At 31.7% G+C, this 8,515-nt stretch overlaps 1 long non-coding RNA gene across 1 annotated transcript; it reads left to right on the top strand.

Moving 5' to 3' along the window:
* The first annotated feature begins 3,555 nt into the window (after positions 1–3,555).
* LOC139491314 (uncharacterized) lies at positions 3,556–7,344 on the top strand. Its single transcript, XR_011656519.1, has 2 exons — positions 3,556–4,428; positions 6,974–7,344. It is a non-coding gene; the product is annotated as an uncharacterized lncRNA (long non-coding RNA).
* Positions 7,345–8,515: the final 1,171 nt, after the last annotated feature.

Below are 8,515 nucleotides of genomic sequence, written 5' to 3'. Positions count from 1 at the left end.
TTTTATTACTGGCGAGTACGATGGAGGCCAATTTATTAACGGATGATTTGGTCGCGGGATGGATATACGTTGTAAATTGATGTTGGTGTGAAAGTTAGCTTTACCTTAACGAACTCATGTGTAATGGGAAGATAATAAAAAAAAAGAGTGACGAAGAAAATGTATCTGAACCAATAATTTGATTGAAAAAAAAGTTTCATTAATGTTTCAAATACTGAAAAGAAGTCACAAAACTAAAACAGATGTTTTGACAGAGAAATATCAAAGCTGCTTTATAGACTCGTTTCAAAAATTTGAATTCATTTGCATGTTACGCTGAGACATTTGCTTTGCAATTACCAATGCAAGTTTATTTTCGTGTAAATTTTCTTGTCAGGTTAAACCTTTACTTACTTACTTACTGCCCGGTATGCAATCGGCATGTAGGGCAGCAACAAATGGTTCTTTTGTTGCTGTTTCCGTTACTTAAATCTTTTTACAGGATATGGTTGTTGGCCCTATTCCAAACCCCCTGCTTGGAGAGCCAGAGATTTTTTGTCGAGGATTCTTCCTTTAGATAAGTTACCGACCAAGGCTGGCGAACCATTATCTGTCCGTTTTTATTTTGGAGTTTCTTTCTCCTAGATAAATTACCTTCCTGGGTTTACGATCTTCATCTAACCGGTTATTTACCCATAGTTGGGTCAAGGTTAATGAAAGTAAGGGTGTGTCCACACACCGGTGGGCCTAAACTCTGCATCTTTAGGGTTCCTTGCTGCTCCAAGTTTCACTACAATTTAGCCTGAGATGCTAGATCACAGTTACCATGCGCTGTCGCGAAGAGGCACTGTAAAAGTCTTCACAGTGTAGAGGCTATGTACTGGCAGGAGAGGTTAACTCACTCGGCTCTCTCCTCGCTTACATATGTAAGCTAGCCAGCGGCAGCTGCTTTAAAAAAACACACTAGACGCATACTACTGCCCTAGCGCACTGGTGAAACCTTTGCTCATATTTTTTAGTTATAAGTGACCGTTCAATATTTATCAGATGGATGGGCCGGTGCATTCTTAATATTGTTTTATTAAAAAAGGTATTGCCCATCCTTTTAAATTGTGAAAAAAAGTCCTTGCCCATCTAAAAAAATCTATTAAAAAAAGTCTTTGCCCCTCTAAAACTCTAAGACAATCAAAAATGATTTAGGTTCTTTTTCTATTTTAAAGTTTTTAAATTTTTATGTCTTGAAATCAAAGAATAGACTTTATACAAAATTTAAAATGTGCTAGTTAATTATATATGTATATATCTATGTGTGTATCAGAACCATACATTTTATTGATTTCTAAAACCAGTATGAATATACATGTACAGATTTGATTTTATATGTGCAGCCTCAAATACAATATTGATTTAAAATAAAGGAAATAATTCAAATTAAGGGACAATAACTCTCGGACTAGTAAACATATTATCATATACTGAATTACTTATTATTGTCCTAAAACAGAACATGTTTATAGTTCAAATATCAGTGTCCCTTTATCTATTCTACTTTTCAAAAAAGAAATTTATTATGGTCTTTTTAAGCAAATATAGGCAGACATGTGTTTGACTTTGATGCAGCCTTTTTCGCTTATTAATTAATTCCCTAAATTTGACAGCTTAACACCAAACTATAAAACAACCTGGCATTCTTTAAGATGAATATATAAATGAGATAGCTGTACTGTTATATGAAAATCTAAGTTGATTTGAAAAAGTTATAAAAAAAATGAAAGGTGACCATCTGAACTTAGTCGAAACTTAAAATTGTAGCTTTTATTAAACCTATTAACTAAATCCTTTAAATGACAGCAAAAAACAAAGTACTAAACAGCCTGGCATTCAGTAAGATCAATATACAAATGATATAGCAGTAGAGTTTGCAAGTTGATTTGAAAAAGTTTTGAAAAAAATTAAAGATGACTATCTTGAAATAACAAAAAAACGAAAAATTTAAGCTTTTTCTTAAACCTTTTTATTAAATCCATAAGAATGACAGTATCACACCAAACTACCAAACAACTTGGCATTCTATAAGATCAATATATAAATGAAATAGCTGTTAAGTTTTATGAAAATCCATGTTGATTTAAAAAAGTTATAAAAAAATTTAAAGATGATTATCTGGATTTAGCCTAAACTGAAAATTTGAGCTTTGTTTAACCTTTTTATTAAATCCATAAGAATGACAACAATACACCAAACTACCAATCAATCTGGCATTCTATAAGATCAATATATAAATAAAATAGCTGTAGAGTTTTATGAAAATCCATGTTGATTTAAAAAAGTTATAAAAAAAATTAAAGATGACTATCTAGATTCAGCCTAAACTTAAAATTTGAGTTTTTTTTTCTTACCAATTAATTAAATCTATAAATTTAACAGCAAGACATCTAACTACCAAACAACCTGGCTTTCTATAAGATCAATATATAAATGAGATAGCTATAGAGTTTTTTTGAAAATCCAAGTTGATTTGAAAAAGTTAGAAAAAAATTTAAAGTTTACTATCTAAATTTAGCCTTATCTAAAAATTTGAGTTTTTGTTTTCTTACCTATTAATTAAATCCATAAATTTTACAGCAATACACCAAACTATTAAACAATTTGGTATTCTATAAGGTCAAAATAATCTTAAAGATAGTCTGAACAGAAAATTCTATCCTTTTATTCCTTAATTAAATCCTTTACATCGACAGAAATGAGCCAAGCTACCAGTTTGTTGAGACATGATTTGAGTGCCCGCAAAAGAAATATCCTACAAACCAATAAAATTGATAACAAAATTTTTCCTATAAAATATGTTCTGGCCCATCCACTAAATATTTTAAAAAATGTTCTTGCCCATCCAAATATTTCCACAAAAAAAGTGCTTGCCCCGCCCCATTTTGCACCGGCCCATCCATCTGATAAATATTGAACGGTCCCTAAAGCAATGTACAAAATTAAAAAAATTAACCAAATTTAGCAATTTGAGGTGCAAATAATAATTCTAATCATACCGCCTCATTTCTGTCCAGAGAATTTATACATATCCAGGTTATTTCAATAATATATGTTTTTAAAATAGATAAAAAAAAAACATGTCCTGCAAAACATAAAACATGGTTCTTTTTTTCTGTACACTGCTAATAAGAAATTAGGGAAATAATATTTTGAATTATAATGGTCTAATAGTAAAAAGAAATAAAAGCTGGAGAAACCTCGTTCAAGCCCTTATAAATTCTAAACACCATAAGTCAAATACATGTATGGTGAATAAGCGCTTGCATTAACAATTACATGACAGTTAAACTTTAATATAACTGCTTCTTTGAGGTTGTGTTGTCGACTTTTTTACGTATGCTTGCATCTTCTTTTATTCATTTAAAAAAACTAACATACATTTCAGCCTCTGAAAATTAAGTTGTTTCGTTTTGGATTACAAAGGATACATAAAGATTTACACAACTCGAAATAAATTAGCTAAAAATAGCAAAGTCTTGATTTGTATAGCTTGTTTGTGCAACTGTCTGTTTGTATATAAAGCCGGATTCTTATGTGTTGGCCACAAAAGTTACGTGTAAATTAGCAAAGATCACAAATAAATGATAAATGTGCATTGAATTAAACTCGTCCGACAGAATAAGCAGTCGCCAAACTTAATTTTCTGGACAAACCAGCGTTTTTTAACCCTTGAGGATATTGGTGGTAATTAATGATATGAAAATCATTTGAGATTTCACAATATATTTTTTATGTTACAGCTTAGATTAATAAATTCTCCTGGAAAAGATTGTGAAAATGTTGCTCAGTTGTGTACTTTCAATACCCCTGGTAATAATGGTGTCTGAGTCTATGTCAGTTGGTTCCGATTCCGATTCTTTGCTGACCTGCTCCAAATTTCATTTCGAAGAAAATGTTTTAGAGAAACTTGTGCGGTTGGAACATAAAATGGAAATACATAAAGAAAAGATGGAAAGATGGGAAGTAAAGTTAGAATCACTCTATTCGAAAATAGACAAACAGATAAAAATATGGGAAAATACCTTTTCATCTAAATTGTATAAAATGGATGAAGCCGTGAATGAGACAGAGATATTTGTCAAATCAGTGCGAGATAAACAATTACAGGAACAATCACGAATTAATGATTCATTACAGGAAATAGTTGAAAAATTTGAAAATCGGTCGAAAATGAAACAGAATTAATTGGAGGACATATGAATAATATGTTAGAATTAATTTCTTCAAAAATAGAAGAAGTTACTGTCGCCGATAAGAAAAGACATGATACTATGGAATTAATGCAATATACTCTTATTCAAGAACAAAAGCAATTCAACCAATCATTTGACCTTCTCTTGAAAAACACCAAACTTGGATCTAATAAAACAATTGATGAGTTATTTGCAAAGCAACAGAAAGGTAAGATTCACTTATAATATTCGTAATCAAACTTTTCATGAGTAAGTAGAACATGTTTGTGGCGTACTAATTCATGATATACTTTTCAATCTAAATTGTATGTCTATTGATAAATTAAGGAAACTCATGATACGTCAATTATTTTTCAAAATTTTTAGCTCATACTTAATATTTGAAGGACACGATTTTTGTTTTACGATTTACATGTACTGTTCATTTTCGATTGAGAAATACCTTATGCATAAGAAGTAGTGTTTTGAATTTCAGCAGCAATCCCTCTCAACAAAGTTTAATAATAGATTTATATTGTGTCTTCGTGCATAAATCAGTTTGAACGTCCGTATTTTATATGTAGACATTACGAAAACTGTGTGCGCATTCAAAATTGTTTAACAATCATATTATTTGTCTCTGATATAAGTAGACTATTTGAAACATATTGTTTTTGTTAATATTCGTCTTGACTTTAATGTTATGTTGTTTATCAAAATTGGGGAAACAGAGGACAATTAGGTGATTAGCTTTTAATTATGTATTCAAATTTAGATACAGCGAGAATTAGAAATCAAGATATATACTAGGTTATTCGTCAATCCATAAACATTTTAAAACAACCAATATGCCATCTTCAGCAATACTTGTCCTCATTTTTAAAAACAATGTCAAAACGTTTTAGCTGTATTGTAAAAAGAAGTGTATCAAAACACAAAATATAAAAGTAAAAACTGCACATTCAAAACAAATTGTCCAAAATAATGATATAATAAAATTAACGGTACCAATTTTCTTGCACCAGATGCGCATTTCGACCATATATGTGTCTTCAGTGATGCTCGTGGCCAAAATATTTGAAATCAAAAGCTTATATAAAAGATGAAGAGCTATAATCCAAAAGGTCCAAAAAGTATAGCCAAATCCGTGAAAGGAATCAGAGCTTTGCATGAGGGAGATGCATTCCTTAATTTATAATAATTTCTATCATTTTGTAACAGCAAATTTTAATAAAAGAAAAAATCCGTATTTACATGCAAGAACCGAAGTACTGGCTACTGGGCTGATGATACCCTCGGGGACTAATAGTCCACCAGCAGATGCATCGACCCAGTGGTAGTAATAAAATTAACGGTACCAATTTTCTTGCACCAGATGCCCATTTCGACAATACATGTCTCTTCAGTGATGCTCGTGGCCAAAATATTTGAAATCCAAAGCTTATATAAAAGATGAGAGGCTATAATCCAAAAGGTCCAAAAAGTATAGCCAAATCCGTGAAAGGAATCAGAGCTTTGCATGAGGGAGATACATTCCTTAATTTATAATAATTTCTATCATTTTGTAACAGCAAATTTTAATAACAGAAAAAATCCGTATTTTCATGCCAGTACTGAAATACTGGCTACTGGGCTGGTGATACCATCGGGTACTAATAGTCCACCAGCAGATGCATCGACCCAGTGGTAGTAATAAAATTAACGGTACCAATTTTCTTGCACCAGATGTGCATTTCGACAATACATGTCTCTTCAGTGATGCTCGTGGCCAAAATATTTGAAATCCAAAACTTATATAAAAGATGAAGATCTATAATCCAAAAGGTCCAAAAAGTATAGCCAAATCCGTGAAAGGAATCAGAGCTTTGCATGAGGGAGATACATTCCTTAATTTATAATAATTTCTATCATTTTGTAACAGCAAATTTTAATTACACAAAAAATCCGTATTTTCATGCCAGTACTGAAATACTGGCTACTGGGCTGGTGATACCCTCGGGGTCTAATTGTCCACCAGCAGAGGCATCGACCCAGTGGTAGCAATAAAATTAACGGTACCAATTTTCTTGCACCAGATGCGCATTCCGACAATACATGTCTCTTCAGTGATGCTCGTGGCCAAAATATTTGAAATCCAAAGCTTATATAATTATGAAGATCTATAATCCAAAAGGTCAAAAAGTATAGCCAAACCCGTGAAAGGAATCAGAGCTTTGCATGAGGGAGATACATTCCTTAATTTATAATAATTTCTATCATTTTGTAACAGCAAATTTTAATAACACAAAAAATCCGTATTTTCATGTCATTACCGAAGTACTGGCTACTGGGTATATAGACCTAATAAACAAAACACAAAAAAACAAAGAAAAACAATTTCAATGAAACAAGATCGTTTCAAGAGGTTCTCGAAGTTAAGGAAAGAAGTTACAAGGTCTGTAACTCCGATATATTTGTTATACAGTACCATTACGAAGAAAGATCGATTTGTTGCTGTGTGTTCTTCGGTAATCTTTTTATATAGATTAGACTGTTGGTTTTCCTGCTTGAATGGTTTGATAGTAGTCATTTTTTGGGCCCTTATAACTCGCTGTTCGGCCTAATGAAGCTCCGTGATGAAGGCCGTACTTTAACCTATAATGGTATACTTTTGCAAAAAAATGACTTCAATGGAATGTTGTTTTATTGGAATTCATACCAAATCTTCTTATATGTACAAGTATCAGTAATATGTCCACAATTAAATTACCAATACATATGTTTATTACTTTCAGTGGCAGTCACAGCTTGTGTATCAACCAGTCAAACATTTCCCGACTACGTAGTCAGGTTTTCTTTAGTGAACTTTAAAGAAGGAATTGATAACCTTGATACATTTAAATCCAGTGGGAAATTTGTTTGTGAGATTCCTGGCTTGTATTATATTTCAGCTCATATATATACAAATACACAAGGTTATGGTTTCAACGTAAAAAAGAACGGTATGAACATTGCTACTTCCGCATCCGGATCGGGCAGTACTGACACAACTAATCCGATATCTGCTGTAGTAGAACTTCAACCAAAAGATACACTGTATGTGTATGCTGGTCATTATATTTATTCATCGCAATCCTGTATGTCAATAATGAAAATTAATTAAAGTGTAGCGCTGAAAGCAATTCGAGGGAAAGATTTTTTGGTGCTTGGTAAAATTTAGGTTATCAATTTAAACATGTTAAACATAACAGTTGGGAAACAACTAAATGCCCAAATAAAATCGAATTTAAATGGTACGTCCACTCAGGTATTACAATAATTTTGCTAATTTCTGTCATTCAATTCTGACTATGTTTGAAAAAATTAACGATAAGTGAAACATATATTTAATGATGAAGTTTCCGTTTACTTCGTTTATCTAGAGTCGTCTGTTTATATTTATAGATGAAAAAGAAATTTTACAAAACAAATTTCAGAAATATCTTTTTATTGATTCCGACACTTGATATTATATCATATTCAGACTCATAATGATCAGATTTTTATTATATGTCAAATTTTTATCAAGTAAAATGTATTGCTTGCAATAATTATGTCACTTAAACTTAAAAAGATTGATGAAATGTGTATGAAATGAATTATTGCTTTGTTTAAAATGTTTTAATTGAGGGTTGACCTAACGATGCATACATGTATAAAGATAAGTCCAAAAACATAAAGACAATCATGAGATCAGGACACTTATATGATGCAGTTATATCTATCTCGTTGAGATCCTGTGCATGTTCCACTGCTGAACAAAGCCTGTTGTCCCGAGAAGAGATTGGGTCAGAATACCAGGGTACTTGTAAATACCTATTAATAAAGTAGTAACATTATTGACAATTGCAGTGTTATATATAGAATCTAAGGCATATACTTCATGAGATATTTCCCAAGTAGCATTGTTCCTCTACACAAGACTCATCTGTGGAACTGAAATAAAGAATAAATACATCAATAGCAATAGTTATACTAATTTAGGCAAATATATGTGTTATTGCAATGAATTCTTCTGTTATGTAGGTTAACTTTTGTGCGGATCGGCTGGTTCTAAAATCAATTTATTTCACTCGGACCACACTATCAAACTACGACACTAATTTGTAGAATAAACATCCAATAGGTCTCCTTTCGGTAATTATTTCCGTAAAATCCTTACATGATCCTTGGGGAGAAAGGCACCTATGACTTTGAAGGTGTTCAACATTTTTGTGAGTGCGTAACTGTCTCCTTAACATGAGATAGTCTATTAACTCCTTTATTGTTACGACGATTATATTGCCGAGGTTCAAGAC

Source organism: Mytilus edulis, chromosome 10 (assembly GCF_963676685.1).
Source record: "Mytilus edulis chromosome 10, xbMytEdul2.2, whole genome shotgun sequence".
Classification (NCBI taxonomy): domain Eukaryota; kingdom Metazoa; phylum Mollusca; class Bivalvia; order Mytilida; family Mytilidae; genus Mytilus; species Mytilus edulis.
This window is presented reverse-complemented; position numbering and strand designations above follow the sequence as displayed.